We start from the raw sequence: 24233 nt of genomic DNA, 5'->3' as shown, positions 1-24233 counted from the left end.
TATAAAAGAACTCCGCGATGTTGCCAATTTTAATTTTGACTATATTATATAAAAATATTTAATTAAATAATTATTATTTATAATAATTTAAAATGTAATATGAGTTATGAAAATTGATTAATTCTATAGGTCTGTTTTAAAAATAAAATAATACAAATTTATGATTAAAATAATTAAAAAATAATTAAGATTAAAATTGATAATAAAAATGAAGTAAATTGAAATTCCTAAGTATTTTTTTCCAAGTTTATTTAAATATAATAATAAAGTTTCTTTATTATTACGGTTTAAATATTTTTTATAAGCTTTTACATTAAATTTTAGTTTTTTAACTTCTTTGGTGGCTTCTACTCGTAATTGTGTTTATTTTGAGATGAAGAAATCCTAGTCAACGTTTCTGCTTGTGTTTCGAGCAATACGAAAGACTGCATGGTCATGAGGGTGAGGTGAATATAACTACGAATTGGTCGTGCGATGAAAGTTTTCGGCTGTATATGTCGTTTACTTTTTGTGATTTAAGTGTATTTGTATTTACGTTGTATTTGTATAATTTTAGTTGAAATATATTTTATTTTAATTATAATATGTTTTGGATATTATCAGGATACTTGAGGGAAAAAAATGTAAAAATAAATACTAATAAATATCTACTAGTACATGTAACCACTAACAGGTATAATGATGTACCTATAAAATCTATTTTATAAAAGACTAACTGTTCTGAAAAGCAATGCTCACCTTTTAACACACTTAAATTGAATACGTTACCTATATTAAATTATAACTCCACACGTTTGATGTAGACTACAATTGAAGTTTAGGAAACGAAAAGCATTATTAATTTTTTTCTTTTCTGAAATATTGCATTAAATCGTAAAATATGTTATATAGAACTGTATATAGCTTTTGTCCTTGTGAAATTAATAATACAAAACTTATATGTTATGCAGATTATAAAATGTTGTTTGTGAATAGGGACATTTAATTAAATATTCTATTTTAAGGTAGTTGGTTTTTAAATACTTTCTTGTTAGAAGTATAGAACACTACAATCATCTTGATTATTTTTGTGTAAAATATGAAATCTTTTCAGTTGATGTCTAATATGATTACATTACATTTCTGAACGCAGATTTAATTCGGACATTAAAGGACACTTTATACTATTTATGCTTTAATTTGGATTATTATTTAATAAATTACATTTATTCGGCATCTATATACGATTCTCTTATTCACTGACTGTCACTGTGAAATATAGTTCGTTATCACACGTTAGTCCAGACCCCTGTCAATTACTCCTGTCAATCAAGGTACTCTATATATTTTTAACTTTAATGAAATTTAAATAATAAATAAGCGTTCGATAAATACTAAAATGAATATTTTTGAAATTTTATAGCATCATGAACAAATAGAATCACAAAGTTTTTTAATCAATTGATTTGGCTACTAATTTTGATAATAATTATTATACCTAAAAACATGCCATAAAATTACAATTGAAATTAAACTCTTATGGTTACACCTTATTTTGATCCAAACGGTTATTATTATTTACAATAAAATATAATAATATTTAGATCATAACATTTCAAATGTCGTAGAAAATAAACAGATAGCTATGAATAATTAGTTTTTTTTATTTAATATTAATAATTAAAATTAGATAATTTTTACTTTGTCGATTTACTTGTACCAACGACTATCCATTTAATTCATAATGTGTTTACAGTTAAGTATAGATAAAGATTTTTTATTTTTGTTAGGAAAAACGTATTTTACAAATTATTATTAATACAGAAGCATTATTGATTTGCAATTGTTGAAATCGTAATACCAAAATATAAAATAAATTTGTAGTGTTTATATTATTCTAGTGATTTAATACTGTGAGTGCGTTTGATTCTTTTAAAATTTATTTAAAAATATAAAAGGAATAATATGAATTCATTATCTTTACCAAAAATAACAATTTATATTCTTTATTTATTCTTGAAGAATTTTTCAGAAGAAATTTGTCATTCTTCATTTCATCGTATAAATATATATATATATATATATATATAAAATAACAATTTGAGAAAAAAAATACTTGAGGAATAATCTATGTAGTTTTGAACAAACAATTGGAATTGGACCAATATTTCAAGTTAAGTTAAATACGTGTATCAGTAACCAAATTGTTAACCATTAATGCTACTCTAAATTTATAACGTATATTTATTTAAAAAAGTCTTTGTGTACGATGAAAAAAAATTATTAAAGAAAAGTTAAGAGACAATAAGTATATAGGGTGAAGTAAAAAAAAAAAATTCAATACAACGCAAAAAGACACATTTTTTTTTTATGAAATTAAAAACATCGATAGCCGTATAAATCGTAACACGCGATATTAGAATTAAACAACTTACACCTAGCATGTATCAATCGATGAGCTATCGAAATAATCGTAACACGTCGAACATTTCTATATTCCCGGATTAACAGTAATAGATCAAACTACAAACAATACTTGTCCGCGGATGCTCGAGGAAATTAACAAATTTTAAGCTTCTATACCGAATACGTTTTACGGTGTTGCGATGTGATTTTCTTCCGTACGTTTTGTTACTACGGTTGTTTTCGCGGTAAACGGTTCAATTGAGAAGAGTGTCGGTACTCACACGAGTGTTACGTCTTATTAATATTTTAATTTCGTATTACGCGTCTTCATCGCGTACCGCACGGTTTTGGTGTGTTATTAAAAAGATGACTGCGGTTTACTTCGCTTTAGGAAATTAAAAATCGATTCGTTCGAGCGAATTGTATTCGACGCACCAATCAATCGTAGGCATTTGGAACGAGATGTAAAACATAACAACAATATAATTCAAACGTCAGCCCGGGCGATAATATTTCAATGCAATGGTGTGACGCGTTAGAGGTGATAAGCGTAACCCGACCCGTTCGGTCGTCGCGGGATGATGCGAACAGTAACTATACGCCGCAACAATAACCGAAAAAGGTCTTATTATAATAATAACGTCGATAATAATGATAATAATCATATCGATGTTGTAATGTACCTAACGATTCAGTGACGTGTTTCAGATGTTGAAAAAAATACCCCGTCGAATATGCGTTCACGTCAGAAGATAACGTAATACATTATTGTACCTACGGGGTAGATATGCATTATACGTGTGTTTAAATTGGAAATGCCCGAGAGCAATAATTCGTTTCGACACAGATTGTCGGCGACTCACCCGAGAGCGATAATATTCCGAAGTCGACAATGCGCATACGAGACGTTATTGATGTGACAACGATATAGGACCACGAATAGTTTCCGCCCGAAAAGGGTTTCCTCATCATCATGCTGAGGGCGTCCGTGTCTTGGACAGGTCTCGCCTCCCAACAGGGGCGGATCCAGAAATGTTTAATGTGGTGGGAGAGGGCACATAGCCATGTGGCTGCATCCGAATCGGGTCCCGAATTTAAAATTACTACACTAGTTGGGTCCTGAATTATTTTAGATTTACACTAACCTAGTTCCTGTTCCTGAATATTGTTTGGTAAGTACTACATTATACCAACATTTTCCTTCCCATTTAACAGACTTAGGACTGTCTTTGATCTATTTAGACCACAGGACCAAATTTTTTTTAAATTCTATAATTTATACAATAATATAAAGTATTATTAAGTAATAAAAGTATTAAAAATTAAATATTAGTAATACTAAGTAATAAAAATATAATAATTAAAAATATTATACAATAATATTAATACAATTTTAATATTTTAATATGTTTACCAACACTATTATAATAGTTTATATTTTAATGGAAAATAAACTATAAAAAAAAACCTATAAAAACATTTTTAACCATACCTGTGGTCTAAATAGATGACTGTGACCCAACTAGTATAGTACCTGTAAAAACCCGGGACCCAACTAGTACACTACCTGCGATTAGCCCCTGGTACTCGAGACCCAACTCTGATGCTCCGAGCCATATTTATATACAAATAGGATACATGTATGGTGAGTTGCAGTTTTAGGAACAAAGTTAAATTTTAGAACAATTAGAGGAACAAAATGACATAATATTGTTGTATTAGAAATGAATACTATACATTGTTTTTACTATATAATGTCAATTTTTTGTTGTTTTTCCTTGGATAATTTATTTATATTATTATCTTATTATATTTTTTATGTAATTTTCACTGTCAATAGTTATACCCTTACAAATATTGTCAAATAGCCAACCCTGTCAATCTTTCTTCTCCTATTTGAGAATCACCCTTAACCAAGTTTTAAACAGTCTCCTTTCTTTTGTTGCGACCGAAGTCGATAGTGTAACTAAAATGTTAAGAAATTATGTTTCTTTTGGATAGTAATTTTGATCTAAATGATTTAATTTCTCATGAGCAGAATTTATATTTTTAAACTCAGAACTGCTATATAATACTCACTAATAAAGAGCTATTGTTATTTCCACGGAAATAACCAAGACGACGTGTGACACGCAACGGTCAGCGATCTCCTACAGTAACGAAGATAATGTATCGATCGATACAAAATATAATATAATAAACAAGACACAAAACAATTATTAATACAAGCAATTATAACCGATTCTGGACGATGTAAATTGTTCATATTATTCTCTCGGTTGACGAAAAGCTTAAGATTCTTAAACGATCGATAAAAAATAATCTAATGGTTTTTTATTTTTTATGAGTGAAAAAAAAAACTCTTTTAGGTTACCTAGGGGATTACGTGCCCCCTTTGCTCACCCAGTTGGAACCCTAGACCGTGTACCGTTTTATTATCTCGCAAATCTCGATCGAATCGAAACCGATCGAACGCGGTGTAGCGTGTCGCTTGTTGGACCGGCGAGAGGAAGGGATCAGAATAAAACGTGATCACGTACAGCGGTGATACAATAACAATTTCGATATCATGCTAATATGTTGATGGTTACCTGAACGTGATGTGTCGCAAGACGAACACTGCCGAGTGTTGTTTCGGCGCGAACGTCTTGACGCGGGTCTGGTGCAAATGCTCTCTCGGTGGATGCTGCGAGACGACTGCTGTCGCCCACGAGTCGCGTATTCGCCCCCTGGCCTCCAACCCTCGTGCCCACTGCGCTCGCGTTAAGGGTCGCTGTGGTACCCGACTGTGTAAAGCCACGCATGACCCGAAACGCGCGCGCTCCACCACCAATAGCAAGAACAACAACAAAAAACAACATCAACCGCAACAACAGTACCAGTACGGCCGCGATGCAAAAATAATAATGGCACGTGATATGCAGCGGCGTTTGGCGCCAAGTGTACGACACGATCGCTACCAGGGACATATTTAAACTTACTTCGTAGGGATGGGGGCAACTCAAATTTTTTTTTTTAATTCAGGATAAGGTAAAATTTTTGATAATATTTAAATCAGGTGAATCTTTAATATTTGTGGTTTTTTTTTTTTAATCTAATGCCAGATCTACTTGAAACCGACTTTTGTATAGTTCTTTTTTAACACCTGTCTGTATTTTGAAAGTTACGCTTAAGTTTTATGTGATTTTTCACTAAGTATGGACCCGACAAAAAATCCAATTCAGTATTCACAGCCATGTGTAATTCGATTTCGTTATAAAATTACACACATTAAAAAAATTTGAAAAGTGTATCTCACATATAATCAATTCCTTAAATACAGATTCAGGGGGGGACAATTGCCCTTTCCCTCCGAAAATATGCCTTTGATCGCTACCGATACCTATGAACGTAAGTTTTGAAACAAAATTATATTCGTAATCGCAATTGTTATAGCGCCTATATTTTATGCGGTCTGTATGTTTGTTAAAACACATAAAGCGATTCACAAACGTTATAGATAAAAGAAAACATTTGAAGAAAAATCACCGACATGTTTACGTGTGCACCGCGAGGCAGTAATGTCATTTCGGTGCCCACGTGTCGTTCGAGTTGGGCAATTAAACCGCTGGTCCAGCATATTCCGGTCTAACATCGACCCACGCGCGATTAACCGCGTCGCTAATCAGGAGCTCGCACCAGGGATATTGGGATTTGCGGGATTTGTTCACAGGACTTAACCACGTACGATGCGGTAGTTAGGCACGCGAGTAAAATATTTTGTTTTTGTTTCAAAAAGTGTTTTTCATTTTCTCCCAGGTTGTTCCGACCAGAATAACGACGTAATTCCGGGCATTAACGCGCATCATCGTTTACGTTACTGTTCTCATTTGTCTAGCTTTCCGGGCGCGTTTTGTTTTTCGCGTCTAGAAGAACCGCATGGATATAAAATAATAATAACAACATTATCCACGTAGTTATCGTTAAACGAAATGCATGCAGTTCATATACGTATCACCAAGGCTGGGCGAGATACTTAAAACAAAGTATCTAAATTCAAGACAAAAGATGCTATAATATTTACAAAGATACTAGATACACAATATGAGTTACAATATCAGCAGTTGTTGTAACTAATAATTGTTTCGGTTCAAACAAATTTTGAACTGTGTCGTTTATTTTAATAAAATCATAATTCGCACGGCGAGTAAGAGTTTTTCGAGAGTATACTGCATGATTACAATCTAAATCTATGTATTAAAATATTAAAAATGAGTGCAATTCATGTATATATTAAATAATACCGTTCAATATTATTTTTTGGTTATATACTATTGCGTACTGCTAAAAAATAGTAATTATAATGATATGACCTTTAAATAGTTTTGTGAAATTTTGATCTTCAACTGTAGACAATGTAACGCGTAACATTTTCATCTACTTATACTTATTTTGTTTATCTACGGTACTTTTATATTCAATTAGTTTTCTTTGTTTTGTTGGAATTTGATAATTATAATTTGTTGTGAATATAGCTTTTTTAATCCCTCCCACTTTTAAAAGTGCTTTATATATTTCCAATTTAGTCATGTGCAATCTCCAAAAAATTTAATCACTTATAGCATATATACCATGGCATATACCCCTGGTAGGTAAATACTCGTAATATTATTAATTGTGAATTTTAATAAATCTAAATTATGTTACATATTTTATACAAATATAAATTACTTAATACAATAATACGGTAGTTAATATATTTTACATATTTACTTTCATGTGTAGTCGAAAGTTTGACTTAAAATGTATTGCTCCAGAAATGATTCTTTTTTCTTTGTTTTCCTTTTCACATATTACACATTTAGCTTTTACGTTATAATTCACTTACATTATTTCATCAGAATTTAATATTGTATAGAATATTCCATCAAAGGATTTTGAAATAATAACTGTTGTATTATTATCTATGTTTTTAATAGTAGATACTTAAAATCGGACGTAAATGATAACTTTTACATTTCTAAAGTTCTTATAGCAGCGTTGAGTTTATATTTTTGTCAGTTCAATCTGTTGTACAGCTTATTTTTATGATCCTTAACATTTACTACTTATCAATCAATAACTATTGAGTCCGTTATGCAATTCTAAGGAACTTGTCTCGTGTAATTTTAGTTGAAAAATAATTGAATTAATTTCAAAATAAATAATTTTAACGAAATCAATAAATATAATTAATAAATAAACAGTAATTTTATTATACGTATCAAAAAGAAATATACTTTATCTCGATAAATCTGTACCAGCAAAAATAATATGATCTTTTAATTTTTTTATTGCAGGTTTTCACCCGAGGTGCGAAACGCACGAAAATGTTGTCATCGTCGTCCAGTTAAACAATTATAATGTTGTATGATTATTATAAGATGGAATACAAAAAAGATAAATAAATGCGCATTTGAAGGCTCCCGCTGCAACGGAAGAACGTAATACATTACACTTTGCTATATTTTAAGACCAGAACAATACGCGCGTAACGGGAATAATGTTATTATAACGACTGCCTTCGCTAAGTATATTTTACAGCAATCCGACCATTCTCGATTGCATAATAAATAGGGTTTTCTTTCTCGTAAATTTTCATTTCGTAGAGTTGATTTAAGACATCACGTGCGCAATAAAAACGTATTCGCGTCGCTGTCAAAATCAGGGCACCTTAGTTGCGTCCCGTAAAAAAGGTATACACGAATTGTGTTCCACTATATATTTGTTAGGTAGGTAGTAGAGTTTTATTTCGTTTCAGGGTTTCTCCGTGGTATTTCGTATACCTATATGAGCTGTGATAACTGTTTAGTTTTAAGATGGAAGTGCAAAATATTATTAGTGAAAAACAAAAACATTTGAAAATAATTGACATATATAAGTTCTGTTTTCATATATGTTTGGCTAATAATATTCAACGTTGGAAATGTATCGTTAAAACGTGTACAGCATATTTAAAAATTAACGAAAATGATGATATTTTACTTAGCGTGAGTGATACTGACCACAACCACGACCACTAAACACTACAACCACAACCACAACCACAATCACTATCTGAAGCAGTTATAAATCGACAAATTGTAAGTAATTCTCTTAAGCGAAAAGGTACACAAGATTTATATGAAAGACCAGCTAAACAATGCTAAACTAATAATGCATCGACATTTAAAAGAAAGTATTAATATCAGTGTTAAAAGTACATTAACAATTACGGATATTCGCTATATAAAAAATAATTTATATCGAGTTATTCTATTAATGATATAGTAATGTTTACATTTAAATCAAATTTAGAATTTTTAATTAAAATTAAAACAGTGAATGTTGATGGCACGTTTAAATTAAAATTATTATTATTTATTTATTTATTTTTGTTAGTTGTTTAAGAACCCTAAATTAAAATACAAAAATTTTTTGGGACGCAATTCGCGTATACCTTTTCTACGGGACTCAACTCGTGTGTTCCCGTCAAAATATGAACTCCATTCCGCAGACCATTTGGCGAACCTTAAAATTTCCCGTACGTCGAAAAATACGTATTTTATAAAATGTATCCGGATATGCTTCAAAACAATATAGTTTAGCTGTTCTTAAAACTATTCAGTCAATAAATCCGTCTCAATTAGAATATCTTATAACATTCTTTTTTATCGTCCAAACGAATAGTGCATACCATTCAATGCATAGTAATTATATTTTAAAACGATTAAGCATATTATTATTTGAACATATTGAGTGTATGTAACACGTGTAAAACTTATTTAAACGAATATTTGTGTTTCTTGTATTTCATTGTTTTTCTATCGTATATAATATAATATAATACAATCTGGTAAAAACGTATTAATTATTCAACCGTTCAAATTTTATTAATTTATGTACAACTCATATCAGTTAATGGTTTTGTAAGTGTCGATTATTATTTTTCGAAAGAGTTTTTTAAAGTATTTTAAATCATTTGACTATTATGTTGAGTTAGGATTATTAAAAAAATGATAACAATTTACTATGTAAATATGAAAAATTATATTGTTTAAAATATATACAGTTTGTATTGTGTTGTGATAATATAACTCGTATAAGCTATTATTCATTGTTCACATAAACAGTAAACACTAAAATACCTTCTTGTGAAGAGACATAAATGGAAACAAAATTTTGACTATGTGGATTGTGTTAAATTAATTTAATAGGATTATATGGTTTATACGTATTCTGTTCTACTCATGTTCGAGGAAATTGACAGAGACATTTGTTTTACGTTTCATTAACAAATGCTAGATCAGTAATAATAACTAACTATGTTTTTTTTATACTGATGTTTTTCACATTCGAATTAAAAATTAATAAGAGATCATCAATTTCTATCAAATTTTTTCGATTTAGAATTTATTTTTAATGATATTCCATGTCGGATCCATGTGTGTAGTATATTTTATTGAAATACAGAGTGCAGATAAAAAAAAAAATAAAAAAATAAAAATGAATCAAGTTTACCTACAGGTATAAATTATATTAATTATTCACCTTGCCAAGTTATATTTTTTGTATTAGTCTTTTTTTGGTAATAAAAAAAAAAAAAGTAAATAAATAAATAAATAAAATAAGAAACTAATTAAAACTTAATTTTTCATGAACATCAGCGGCATTTACAATGCTTACAGTAGGATGGTATAATATTTATATATAAAATTATATACCTATGATATATAATACTGGTTTATGTTATATAAATTGTTGTCGTTTTCACTTAATAGTAAAATAATATTCCATATTTTTCCCCTTTATTAATACCAAGAAATCTTCAAAGATATTTTAAATTAAACCAGTGTCTAGATATTTCACATTACTAAATATAAATATTAATATATAAGTTGAAAGTTTAAATAAAATCGAAAAATCAACTACGAGTGTTGAGTGGTTTATTCCCGGTAGAGTTAATCAAGCATACATTAAATTATAAATATAATAATTGAAAATTAGTCATTTTAGTGATGATTAAAAATGTAGACTGTTTATGATATATACCTACATGTGTATCTGTACATTTAAGTACTTTTAAAATTAATTATTTTTAAATTGCAATTATATTTTTAACAAAAAAAAATTTTAATTAGACACGGTTTATCGACTACTGTACTTAAATTATATTTAGAAATTAAATTATGATGAACAAAAGAAATAATCTGAACAGTTACTCACCAGTGATTGATTTAATAGATGCAGTCTGGATTAAGTGCTTTAAACATGTGGAGGCGTGAATTTAGTAAAAGACTTTTAGTTTTTAAATGACCGACATTGTGCATAGACTTTCATCACTCATAGTTGACTTTATCCATGTCTTAACTCTGCGCTAAATACTAAAAAACCTTTTTACGATGCAAATTGATGGCGGCAATATGATATATATATATATATATATATATATATATAAGTAACCTAACCAATGTGTTTCACAGAATAATGGTATGTTGGGAATCAGTCTCCTTCTCAAAAAACTTTCTGTAAAAAATTGTATAATTTCTTTGATAACACCTGTAGTATTTCTTATTTCGAATACTGAGTTTTGATAATTTATTACTAAATTAAGTTTATGTGAAGCATAGTGAAAAAAATGCAGTTCTGTACTGTTTTTTTTATTATAGCTTGTGTACCATTCTCTTTATCACACATAATTGAACAGCCATCGAAACCTAAAGAAGAAAGTTTAGATATATCTAAACGATATTTATTAGTCGTTTCCAAAATACTTGATACTTGACTATACGTTCTGCGTTTAATATTTGAATTTCTACAAATCCAAGAAATTCTTCATGAACTACAAAATCAGTACCAATAAATCTTATACTAATAGACAACTCCTCCTTTCCAACTATATCTGCTGTTTCAGCAGCTAGTAAAGAAAAAGCAACAGTATTATTGATTAAGACACACAATTCAATACCAGTTCAAATAACTTGACTACAAATTTGGCTGTTTCATTTTTAATTCGATGGAATAAATATTGAAATTTACACGGTGCTGTTTTAAAATGATTTGATAAAATTGTATTTTTTGAGTCAATCCGAAATTTTAATAAATCAATAAAATTATCTTTATCAGCAGGTTTTCATCTAACGGCAATATCATGTTATCCAAATACAAAATTGATTTTATAATAGGTGTCAATTTTTTCCTATTTTCTTCAGCCTCTAGATATGCTGCAGAATTAATTTGTTTAACAACAGTCTATTTTTCAACTCATACTAGATGATGGTACAGTATACACATTAAAAATGTTTAGAATATTTGATGCCTCAATTTTGTTAAAAATGTAAATAAATTTATTGTTTATAGATTTAATATGACCTAAAATGTATAAAAATAAATGATATTAAATATATAATATATATTACAATATTTAATAAACTTCATTTATAGTAACAAGTTTAGAAAAGATTTAATTTCTATTGATATTTTCTAGGCAAAAAGTTGTACAGGCTATTTAAGATAACGGATATTCAGGATTTTGCATGGATGATGGTTTTGTATAAGTATCGTACGCGTGGCTCTAAAATGGATCTGAATTATTAATAATTCATTTTAAAAAAAATGTTTTAAGTTTTATGAGACCTTTGTTCTTATAAGATCTTCTGTACACGAAGTTATTTAAAAAAAACTAAACTGTTTTATGATTGAAATTCCTAATGGGTTATTAATGCATTGTTGACTCGGATCTATACACGACGCTACTTATAATACACAGTACATTATATATCTGTTCGTAATCGAAATCTGTAGTTTACTCTGTGTGTGATCATGGATGAATAAATAATAGTTCGTGCTTTAAACTTATTTAGATCCATAACTTTATCTTAGTACGAACACTTGATAAAGTATAAAGTAAACATTACTATGAATTCCTATAATCTTATATACGTACTTACAGAAGAGAGTTGGTGAAATAAACGGCCGGTGAGAATACAAATCAAAGGCGCCCTACAATTTTTTTTTTAAACCGATTTTAAACGAAAAATAATTAAGAATTCAATTCTTTCAAAAATTGATATACGAGGGAAACTTAGCGATTTTCCGATTCGTCAATCCATCTCAGAGTAGGGTAAAACACTATTGCGTACATTCGTTATCTGCGATATCTTTTTAAGCTAAAAGATTCCAAACGATTTTACCTAATTTTTAACTACACGATTCTGAGCATCCGAGTTGAATTCCGAGAACTAAGGGCTAATCGCAAGTAGTGTACTAGTTGGATTTTTATAGATATTACACTAGTTGGGTCCCGGATTTTTATAAGTACTACACTAGTTCCTGATATTTTTTGGTAAGTACTACATTATACTAACATTTTCCTTCCCATTTTAACTGACTCAGGACTGTCTATGATCTATTTAGATCACAGGTAAGGTTTAAAAATGATTTTATAGGTAGTTTTTTTTTTCAGTTTCTTTTTCATTAAAATATAAATTATTAGAATTGTGTTGGTAAAAATATTAAAAATGTTAAAATCATTATATAATATAAATAAAAATGAATGGAAAAAAAAACTAAAAAACCAAAAAAAATACTATAAAAACATTTTTAAGCATACCTGTGGTATAAATAGATCATAGGATAAGTCCTAAGTCTGTTAAAGTGGGAAGAAAAATGTTAGTATTGTTAGTATAATATAGTACTTACCAAAAAATATTTAGGAACTAGTGAAGTATTTATAAAAATCCGGGACCCAACTAGTGTAGTAATTTTAAATTCGGGACCCAATTTGGATACAGCCACACGATTGTATACAAAGTTTTAAACGTTGATGCCAATTTTCATACCAGTATTAATGTATACCATGTGCCTGTACGAGTGAACTTGAAAAAGTTGGTAAATACTTTGTGTTTTATAGCTTCCATTACCTATGTTTATTATTAATGATATCAAATATATCAGATATAACAATATTTTGTTATTTCCATTATATTATACAATATTTTCCGAGTTTCAGTTAAAGTAGTTAGTTATAGATGACAGGAAATCCAAATTTAAGTATTTTAATTTATTAACAATAATTTTATTTAATTAAAAATTGTCGATTTCATTTATTTATTAAATAATTTCCTTTTATTAAGTTATTCTTATTTTATTTATTATTTTATTATTAATTTGTTCTATGAATTATTATAGAACTATTAATACATGTATATATATAATATATATATTAGATATAATACGGTGAAATTAATAAATTTGACAACGTTGCATACAATTTCATACGCAATCGTGTTTATTTATTTTTTATTACCCGCCTTTTTGATACCCATCTACAAACATGCCCAATCGTGTTGTCAAAAAGGACAAAATTACGCAAATGTGTTCTAACCTTAGAGTATATAAATAGTGGCTTAAAATTATTATCATATCAGTATCAGGCTGGGAAAGGTTTAAGCTACGCCTCCTTATTCGCCAGTTCTCGTAGATGGGTAACCATCTGAGTATTTAGCGATTTAGCGTACTATTTTTCTTCGCCAAATATATAATTAAATATAAAAAAAAACCGTTTCGATAAAATTGCCTAAATCGTTTATATCTAAAATATTTAAACAGAAAATGTAGCAAAAGTTTGATTATTCAAAAATATTTTCAGAGTTACAATATTGATGTTTTTAATTTTCTTGAATTAATGAATACAATATTTATTTTAATTTCAGCATTATGTATAATGTACATTAACTATTAAATTCTAATAAATAAATAATAAACATTTTTTTTATTGACTTATAGCATTTTGGGTTTACTGAATAAAATAAATAAGTAAATATTCAATAAAATAGTGTATGAAACTTAACCATAATTTCAAAAAATTATGATATAAATATGTTCGAAAATTTAATATACCTAAAATTTAAATCAAATACATATTTTGTATGAATTTATAATATTAACATTGAATCAAATAACTTTCTTAACATGAAGACGCATGTTAATATTGTATATGTACCGTTGTTTTAATTACACTGAACAATTTCAAAATCGTCGACCAATAATTATTCGCACCTCTTTACCTCTTTTATAGAACAGTCATAGAATGATGCTAATAGTAAATTTTATACTTATAAATTTGAACGTATTTAATAGGATGTTGTTGATAATGTGATATATTATTTTACAATTTATTTTATCTTTAATGACGTCCATGTAATTATTAAATATCATTCTAATCATATGTATAATATCAAACATTTTCTCTTAAAAAATAATTTTTATTTTATTTTATGAAACCATATGGCAGCAAATAATTAAAAGAAAAATATTTAACAAAATACAACAAAATATTACAAAAATATAACAATAAAAATAATGCTAAATAATATAATTGTACTGTTAATATTTTTAATTTTTTTTAAAAAAAATATTAAAAAATATCTCTAACAGCTTAAATGTATATTTTATAGTTTTGTTTAATATTTTTACAGAACAACATTTTTTTATTCACTTTAATAAGGTAAATCTACGATGAGGCCATAAAATATGAATTTAATTAATATTAATAGGTTTTTTTGACAAATTTTTGTTATAAAATTTCTTTTAAATAAATACTCGCTGAGTGTCTTTATAAATATTGATTTATATACCCGTATATAATTAAAAAACTATTATGTGAATATACTCATATGTTACAAACATATAACATTTTAAGAATAATATCTTGTAAGAATAGTAAAACACTCATAGTTAAGTCATCACACATGTATTTTTAAATTATTCTATTTCCAATTAGTTACCAGTTATTTTTACTGTTATTATGGTGCACTAACTACATACCCGTAAAACAATAAATGTATGGTTCTAAATACTAACCTAACCTACATAATATTATGTAAATACATACATACGTATTGGTTTATTGGTTAAAAATAAATTTATTAGTATTTACGTATTTCAATTAAATTTAACTTCATATTAAATATACATAAATTACAAAATACATAAATTTTAATGTATTTGTTCATTTTGTTTTTCTTAAGACAAGAATAGTCATTGTAAATACAAAGACACAAACACCACGAAATTCATTAATTTAAGGTTATATATAATAGCTAGGTTAAATCAATAAAATTTTAACCTGAAACCTATCTCTTTGCATGCTTTATTATAAAGAATTACAAAATATAGTGTTTGAGGGGATCTCAAATGTTCTTCAAATATTTACCAGCATAAGTATAACACTTTTTTGAATATTTGTTTATTTTGAATAGACGTTTTGTGACGCTAAAATCAGCACAGTCAAAATACGCAATAAAATAAAATTTTAATTCAAGCAATTAATTAATGCAAAGATATAATAAAACTGATATGCTTAATGTATCAATGAATAAATAAGATAGTACGTAGAAAACGAATGCTAGCCCATATTTGTTTATCGTATTTTCTCGGTTCCTTTGAATATTAATTTGGAGGAAACCGTCTGGACGTTTAAAAAATAACAAACTTAAAATGCAACAAATTAAAATTTTCTATCTTCGGATGTACTCTTAATCAGTCTATGAGGTATTTAACTGTTGCACACCCGCACACATGTTAACTGTTATCATTTATGTACGCAGAAATAATATTTCTCGTTTGAAGTTTTCAAAACGTATTTTAATCCCAGGCACATCACATACATATTAGCTTGACGTTTGACTTGTGATTTTATACGTCAAATCATGGTCAAATGGATTAGCTAACGCACCCTATTGCACTTTCACGTAGCCGTTCCACGGCTTACTTTGACCGTAGCTACAGTATCCGCTTACTGCTCACTCGAGTACCTTCTGAACATGATATTGTGCGAGGCAGGCACGTGTCGGGAACCGGACCTACGGGCGTAGAAAAATAAACACTTTCCACTGTACTCCATCAAAACAATTATAACGATTACAAGCCGAAAACGAAAATTGTTCGAAAACACACACACACACACACACACACACACACACACACACACACAGAGGACGTGCACACGTATAGAGTGACAACTAGAACAAAAGACCAGATAATATTAAAAACGATGGCGGACGACGCGTGGTAGGTTCGAGAGCGAAAAAGAGGGCGGGGTTGAAGACGAGCCCAGAATCTAGGTCCAAATCTGAATAAGCGGGTGAGACGTTGTACGTGCGCGCGCCTGTGTGCCGGTCATCAATGAACAAAAACGAGACGGAAATAAGTGACACAATCGAGAACACACACACGCACGTATCAACGTTATACCGTACGCATGTGAGAATCGCTTGCGGACGTGTTGCTTGGTTGTGTACGAGTGCGCGCGCGTGTAAGAGCGAACAAGTCGCCTAGCCCCACCCTCCTCATCCCTCCCAATAGAAAGTGCCGTGTACTTTTAACACGCGCACGTGTGTATTATCGGCGCTATTATATTGTAACGCGCTGTGCTCTCGGGCCCGCGACTGGGGCAAAGGCGTGCGGAATTCTAACGAGGACGGCGGCGGTGACGAGGATTTTTTTTTTTTTTAATTTCGTTTTGTTTTCGGAAATCGCGCGGGGCAAACCCGGTCGATAAAAAACACCGCGACCGGCTCGCACAACCGTTAGTGTGTTCCCACGAGCTTTGCCGACCGGTCATCAGACGGGACGTATACCGCATCCGCCAGCCGACACGACGTGTTGCTGCTGCACCAGTGCCATTATCGTCCGACGGTAAATGGATTCCGTTGTCGTGCTTCAGCTGTCACGTCAACAACGCCAAAAGTTACGACTGCCACGACCGTAGTAGGCCCGCCGTCGAATCGCGATCCGAAGTTTTGCCGCGCGCATATTTTTTTCGTCGTTCTTCTGTTCGTCTCCGCAGTTTTCCTCTCCCCTATCGACTAATCCGATACACCCGAAACCGAAGAAGCGCGAGATAAGAAACGTCCCACCCGAGAGAGCAGTCTCTGTACTCCGTCGCCGTTGAAACAGGTAATTCCAGACCGCTACGAAGCGCTTATCGCTACCATTTACAAATAAAAATAAAAAATATAAATAACATTCGACCATAACCGTATTACGTAGTCGAGATAATTGTAACTCCTCAAGTTCAACACAAGTTAACAGGAGATAGGTTTATCGATTTAAGTAACGTTAACTAATCATTTGTAATGTTCCGATTTAAATAAAAATAAATAAAAATATCGAACGAGTATACACCCTAACGACCCTTTAAAGGTACATACCACTTATGCTTCCCAAATCGATAATGGAAGGTAATTTGCGTCCGAATATTTCTGGCGCAGTTGACCTGTCATATTTTATTGACGGAAGAGTCACGTCCTTCACTATAATTTAATCATTTCGTTTCGAAATTACTGTATGGATATGATTTGTCAGCCAGAGTCAAATGAAGAAAAAATATACGTAGAAAGAAATATGGTCATGTTTATTAATGTGAGCATTTTTTTTTCTTCCGATGATGATTTTTATAATATATGTTTATAATTTACTATAACTAAATCATTTATTTATGTTTACATATTTTATACGATAATTCTTTAGAAAAGAATTTGTATTCATTTATTTTTATTTTATACTTTTTACTAGTGGTGATTATTATTGTTAGTCAAAATCGGATAAAAGCATTTGATGAAGTATGGTATTATCTTTTGCTTAACTCTTAAATATGTACATCATATTTTTTTTTAGATTCTTGATATTAAATTATATTGTTACGGTGATTTCGGTACGGAATCATTATCGTTAGGCATGCATATAATCGGTCAATAAATACAATGGTTCAGTTTCATCGGATAAAAAATTTATTAGCTGTAATATTAGACATTCTTATCAAAAAAATGTTTCGTGACAAGAATAAAATTTTTCTTTGGTTCCTTTAAATCTCAGTTTTACACGAAGAAAAAAATGTATGTCCCTAGTATTCAATATTATTATTATTATTGTAATTTTAACGATTCAATTGCACTTGTACAATCCGGAACGGTGTAATGGAAAACGATAATTGTTTTTACGTAGAAAATGCGAAACGCGCGACCCGGCGTAGTGGAAAAATGTCCTTTGAAGTAAATAAATTCTTATTTTTCGCATCAGCTCGTGAATCGCACGATAATATACTTTGTTTTTGTTTACTATGAAAACTTATTTACGTTTCATCTTCTAATGGATTTATAGATAATGAGTATCATACGTGATATTCCGCTTTTCCTATCACATTTCGGCAATTTTTAATTTTGAACAACTGAAATATTACGAAACATCAAACATCACAAGCAGTTATAAGTCAACGTAACATGCAGTTAATAAAATCAATTCAATATCACTAGAATAGATAGTTCGATTCCTGATAATTTACAGAATTTTAGCAGATTATTCGACGTGTAAGAGATTGGTATATTTTGAAAACAAGCATTAAATGCAGCATTCGGTTGACTTAGTTTTTCTTAAAATTCACTTTCGATTATTGAATGGTAGAAAATAATTATAACGTGCCCACACTTTTGAAAGAAAATGTTTATTAGCTATTAGTAACTATTCAGTTTAACAATTACATGCTATGATAATACTGTTTTAGAGTTAGTTACCATTGGAATTAATAATTTGAAATGTTAACCATTCTATTTATTTCCAAGAGAAAAAGTAATTATTGCCATTTATTACAGTGCTCAGTAGTTTCTAAATTAAAAGAAATATAAGACTGTTTTATTACATAGTAGTTATTTTCAAATAGCTCCAAAATCTTATGCTTAGCCCAGAACCAAATCATACGCGCAGAAGCTACCAACAGCCAAAATATAAATACGGAACAAATCATCAATACCTTGCGTATAATAATTTCGTAACAACTCTAAGCTCATATATTTGTCAATTAATTTTCTTTATTTCTACAATTATAATTGCATCAAATGCAAAAGACATTATCCCTCCATAATAATATTCACATAACATCGACTAATAAAATATAAAATCTTATCCGCTATTACCACCTACTTATTATACCATCGTTAACTCTATTTAAAATGTTCAAATTGTATTCTTTACTCAAGTCATTTACATATTAACTGTCAAAATATTACCAATTTTACTCTTCTTATATCATAGGAATTATTATTAACACTATTAAAATTTTACAAGTATAAATATTTGTAATAACAATTAGTGTACGGAAATATTATAATTTACAACGAATACAAAAAAATAATTTTCAAAATTGCCAGTATTAAATTAAATTGCTTTTTGTGTATCTACATATAAGTTTTCAGAAAACTTAAAATATTTACACTAATATTAAAAACCGTAAAATTGTAACTAAACAACCCGCTGTTTCATACAAATATACATAACGATTTAATTACATAAGCTATGTTATAACGCATGAATCGTTTTATTAAGTTTGATTTAAATTCGGGTGTTCAAATTATGAGAATACTCATATATGTATCGCAATTTCATGAAAATACATTCCATATTTTGGTTTAATAGATATTCAAAGCACTTAATTTAATCGTAATTATGCGTTTAAGCATATATTTTTCAATAGAAACGTAACTAAATATTTTTAAAGTTATGCATTACCAAGCACTTGCGATTTATTCTAATGTTCTGGTTTTCTTTTAAATTTGACAGTTTCCAAATGCTATTTTCTAACAGTGTACAAATAAAAAAAGACTCATATGGAGTATTGTTTTTATAAAATTTCGATATATTATAAATAACATGCGATAAGAGTGTGATGAAAATAATCGTGTATTCAAAGACCATAATCTTCACGTTTCTCTAAACACAAAGTGATTTTTAAACGGAAAGAAATATTAATAATAACATTAATAAAATAATTATAATTTATCATTTTTATTAAAATTGATTTTGAGGTATTTGATATATTGTTTTTCAATGTACAACGCATAAGCACTAATGCCCATGCACTTGTTTATTATTTTATCATAATAATTAAGATAAACTGATATAATACATTTTAAAATTGTATCTTTACAAATTTTATTTTATACATTTTCCAATTAATTCTATATCAAGATATGTATGAGATGTTAAGTATATTTTAATTTTTAAACAATACAAACGTAAAATATGATTTGAAAACCTTTTATCGCTGCAGTCAAATCATAAAAGTTTATCAATTTTCATGGATCTACCACAAACTTTTATTTGTTTATCGATAAACTATGAAAACGGAGGTTTTCTATTTACGAGTTTCTAGTCTATAAGCTAAAATAATGATAGAATTTTCTCATATAGAACTCATACTCTCAAACTTGATACTCTACAAAACATCAAATTATCGTTTTTGAGATAAATGGAAAATTCGCAACAACTTTTCCACAAAGTTTTCATGGAGTTAAAAACATTAATTCCAAATGAGTACTATGATATAGTTAATTCTTTAACGTAATAATGAATTATACATTTTTTTAGCAACATGAACTGATTCATAACGTTTTAGATAATGCTCGTAAGCTACGCATGGAATTTAATGGGAGTACAGAGGTACAGGACCTATCGTTAATTAATTAATACATTCAATAAAAAACAGGCTGTCGAACACGAACAATTTATAAATAAAAGTGTACTATCCTAATAACAAAAAATAACATAGAGTAATAATTATAGGCGTACAAGGTGTACAATTAAAGCAATGAATATCTATTTATTTTCTTTTTTTTATCGTAGTTCTAAGTTTAAACAATAATTAAATATTTATAATTATTTTTGTACACTATTGTTGTATTATGTTACACCAGTATATATACAGTAGTATTCAGAACTCTCTACCCCTCACGGGAGTTAATATTAATACATAAATGGAATAGAGCGTGAAATATTTTCGACCCTCCCAGGAATTTATATTAATAAATTAATGAAATATAGTGTGAAATAGTTTTAACATTTGTCTTTTTCAAAATTATTTTATGACATTTTTTTTTTTCAAACACGCGATACACGCGAAAAACGGTCGGCGAAATGTTGGATAAAGTTCTGCTCAGACAAACAATCATTGCGTAACGGTGGCGATTACGGGACAGCTTATAGTTTTATAACATTATACAATAAATTATTAAGGTTCGAGCGAACGAAATATAACGTGATCATCGTCTTGCACGAACGCTTGCGTCCGGTCTTTCCCTTTTGATCCCATCCGTTTATTCGTCAGCGAACGAATTCAGACCGCGTTCAGGAGCTTTTCCACACCCCAACCGCGTGAATTCCCCATGCTCCGCGCTCTACGAGAACTCACAAGCACACGGTGTGTCGTATCCGAGTTATCGTGCGAGTAAACGAAACCGTCCGTGGTCCCCGTTAGGGTCGGATTACGATCATAATATTTGAGGAAGAAGTCTCTTACTTTTGGCCCTTTTTCCTCCTCAAAACGATTTATTTTTGTAGTTTGTAATAAATATAAATTTAAATAAGTATAGTGTACTCGTATGATACTGCAGTATAGTCACGATTTATTTATAAAACAGAACTTTACGTTTATTAGCAGCCAACAATTATAAAACACATTTTTGGCCCCTTATAACTTGCCCTAGTCTCCTAGGTCCAGCCATAGTTGCCGTGCAAATGTAGCAACAGGACGCGACCGACGACGCATTAGTACGTGGTGTAGTAGATTTCAAACGATTTTCATCGAACGCAAAACGATTTTCCTCGATAAAATTTATCATGGCACATGCGACAAGCGAACAATTTTTTCGGAATTTTTTTTTTTTTGTCCATTTTTTTATTGATTTCCACGCCAAGTCAGACATACGAATAAACTGTAAAACTATCGCACGCGTAAGGTATTCATTTTCTAAACGATTGTGGCACGCCCGGAGAATGTTCGCGACACTCCGTTGTGCCTCGGGAAATTAGCATGAAAGCCATAGTAATCTATATATAATATATAAAGCTACAATATCTCACTCGGCCGCGTGTATCGCAAAACGCCGTTTTGATAATAACACACTCGACACAAATTGTTGTCATTCGACGAGTCGCGTGGGTCGAATAATTTTTTTTTTTTTTATAATTCTCCAACGCGATTGTGCCGGACTCGTCGACAGCTACTCGCCGTAATGTTAAAACGATAATAGTAATGTACCCGTATGCGGGCACGCGTCATCGTGCGCCGTTAACGTCGGTGGTAAATAATAATAATAATGCTAAAAGTGTCGACGACGGCGGTGGGCCGTCCGTGTTCGGCCGATCGAGAAAACAACAACAATATAATAATAGCAATAATAATAATAATAATAATAATAATAATAATAATAATAATAATAATAATAATAATAGTAATAATAATTGTAATGCAAGCAGCAGACGAGACGCTGCGTACTATATTGTTCCCTGGTCGGCTGCGGCGGCGTAGGCACAGACATGACCGGAGAGATCTACACCGCACCGGCATTGTAATAATTATGATAATAACAAATCAGCGAGTTTCAACGGATTTCGAAGTTTTTATCATCCATTCATTTCGAACGATATCGTTTAGCGAATGTAACGGAGAAACGGCCGTCGTCATCGTGCCGAGTGTCGCCGGATGTGATTCGATCGGAAAGTGTGTGTGTGTGTTCCTATATACATTCGCGCATCTCCCGTCGCTTTTTTTATTTTTATTCGTTCGCGCATGGTTACCCTACGACGCTCCTGTGGAGGCAAAGCTTCTCGGCAATACCCGAGAGGAAAACGTCGTGCGCGTAATGTTACAACAGCGATTATTAACGATTCATTGGACCGCAGAGCGTAATATAATACAATCGATTTATCGGCCTGTTGCCGATATCGACATTTTCGAAATCTCGACTACCGAAAACAGTAATCCCGCCTATTGAACACATTCAACGGCGAATCCTATAAAACTGTCGAAAAGCCTCATTGTGTTTCGACGTTTATCTTTTTTAGCGATTACGGGACCAAAGTTTTAAATGACTAGAAAACAGAAAATCTCATATATCTGTTAAACACTGTGAACAATAAATTGACGTATCAGCGATGTTTTTTTATATTTTCCAAGTAGATGAAATTTAAATAAACATATTTTGAATGTATAACCGAAAAATCAAATTAATACATTCTAAATGCTCGAGAAACCATGAAAAATGCAACAACGCTTTAAAAAACATTCCATGTCAGAATCAAGTTTGTAGCTACGAAATCATTTATTTGACAGATCGTATGCAATATTCGAAAAAATAAAAAATAACATTAATAACGGCGAAAGCATTGTATCACCCGTACTCTAGTGACGATAGTGTAATATTGTACCTGCTTACACAGATATGGAACTGTGAGCGTTTATCTTAATGGTTTCATCGCGTCAAAGATTTTCGTCCTGATCGACGCCGTCTCGATGTAAACCAAAACCGTGTTCCTAACCGTCATATCGGACCACAGTAAGAGCTTTAATTTCATCACCGCTCTAGTACATGGGGATGTGGATAATATTTAGTATATATTTAATACATCCAATTTACATAACTACTACACAAGTATTGCGAACGCTCACGGGAGTGTTCCTCAGCTGCTGTCATTATTCACGGTGCTCTTATTACGCGTCCCAGAAGCCATAGCGGAGGCAAATTAATACGTGATTTATCGGTTCGACAAACAGTGTACTCCATGTAAACAGATTTAAAAAATTCACGTGATGCTAGGTTTATTTTTTATCTCGTTAGATAACGGGTATATTCGACACAAACAATTTTGTTTAGGTTCGTCGAAAATAACACATAAAACAACGTAACGAATAGTATACAATTCAACATGCATTCGCACACGCGAACACACCCACGAATCAAGCGTCCGTGTGGATGTATAGTTATTTAAATTGTTGGTATCGATTTGAATAGAGTCTA

General features: G+C 30.3%; 2 protein-coding genes across 2 annotated transcripts in view; one reads left to right on the top strand and one right to left on the bottom strand.

Moving 5' to 3' along the window:
* The window catches only part of LOC112680177, a 134229-nt gene extending 129127 nt beyond the window's left edge, over positions 1–5102 (bottom strand). The window contains exon 1 of the mRNA XM_025550200.1: positions 4977–5102. The gene's annotated coding sequence lies outside the window, so the exon portion shown is untranslated. The remainder of the gene's footprint in view (positions 1–4976) is intronic.
* An 11732-nt stretch (positions 5103–16834) lies between these two features.
* The window catches only part of LOC112680184, a 45371-nt gene continuing 37972 nt past the window's right edge, over positions 16835–24233 (top strand). The window contains exon 1 of the mRNA XM_025550209.1: positions 16835–17343. The gene's annotated coding sequence lies outside the window, so the exon portion shown is untranslated. The remainder of the gene's footprint in view (positions 17344–24233) is intronic.

Source organism: Sipha flava, unplaced genomic scaffold (genome assembly GCF_003268045.1).
Source record: "Sipha flava isolate LNK unplaced genomic scaffold, YSA_version1 174_pilon_pilon, whole genome shotgun sequence".
NCBI lineage: Eukaryota > Metazoa > Arthropoda > Insecta > Hemiptera > Aphididae > Sipha > Sipha flava.
The sequence above is the reverse complement of the archived record's forward strand: the minus strand, read 5'-3'. Positions and strand labels throughout refer to the sequence as shown.